Genomic DNA, 1184 nt, shown 5'->3' with positions numbered 1-1184 from the left:
GACAGAGAGAGATCACAAGTAGACAGAGAGGCAGACAGAGTGGGGGGAAGCAGGCTCCCTGCTAAGCAGAGAGCCCGATGCAGGGCCCGATCCCAGGACCCTGAGATCATGACCTGAGCCGAAGGCAGAGGCTTAACCCACTGAGCCACCCAGGTGCCCCTGATGTTAGAGTCTTAAGAATTATAATAATAAAAAACATAAAAACATAAAAAACATCATTAAGGTGAATTAAAATCTTGAAAAGTATACATACCTACTTTTCACTGAAGATGTGGATGGATTATGACTTTATAAAACCAGGAACACTTCAAAACTTGAAGTCCTCTCTGTTCCAAAGCAATTTTGTGTAAGCATCTTCGTATAATAAATACATCTTTATGAAAATCAATTTTTATTTTTCAGTCTCTGAAGTGGCATGAATTTCAAGAAAGCTTCTAATCAAAATTTATTAGATATTCTAATTATGTATCAGAGGCTGGTTTTGTCATTTCAATCAAAACCACTTTTAGATGATTAACTGTTTTATGGAAAAAAAAAAAAAAAGCCATGATGAAAATTGTCCCAGTTGTATTTCAGGAATTTATAAAAGCACAAATTGAGGCACTGAATTGAAGCTGAGTAGCACTGAGCTTGCAAAAAGAAAACACATTTGATGACCAGATTTTGAATGTCAGCCGGAATGTTCTGGATCAGTAAGAATGTGGATTAGCATTTGTGACTCAAACAATTAGAGCCTAATGCTTTTCAAGAGTTAAAAGATTTCTTTTTTTTATATTTTTCTATAGGCCTATTAATGGAAAGGTTTTTTTTTTAACCTCTTGAAAATGTCAATTTCTTGAAAAAAATATAAGAAATGAAGAACTAGTTTTGACAATAGCTCATTTGCCCACTTGTATCACACAGGGCAACTGATAAAATTTTGTGTGATTATAATGGGTCTTGGTAACAATAGGAAACAAAAATGTTAAAATTGCGGAACTTAAAATGATTTTATTATTCCTTTTTTTTTTTTTTTAAAGATTTTCTTTATTTATTTGACAGACAGAGATCACAAGTAGGCAGAGAGGCAGGCAGAGAGAGAGGAAGGGAAGCAGACTCCCTGCTGATCAGAGAGCCAGATGTGGGGCTTGATCCCAGGACCCTGGGATCATGACCTGGGCCGAAGGCAGAGGCTTTAACCCACT

The sequence above is a fragment of the Mustela lutreola genome, chromosome 15 (genome assembly GCF_030435805.1).
Source record: "Mustela lutreola isolate mMusLut2 chromosome 15, mMusLut2.pri, whole genome shotgun sequence".
In the NCBI taxonomy this organism is placed as follows: domain Eukaryota; kingdom Metazoa; phylum Chordata; class Mammalia; order Carnivora; family Mustelidae; genus Mustela; species Mustela lutreola.
The sequence above is the reverse complement of the archived record's forward strand: the minus strand, read 5'-3'. Positions refer to the sequence as shown.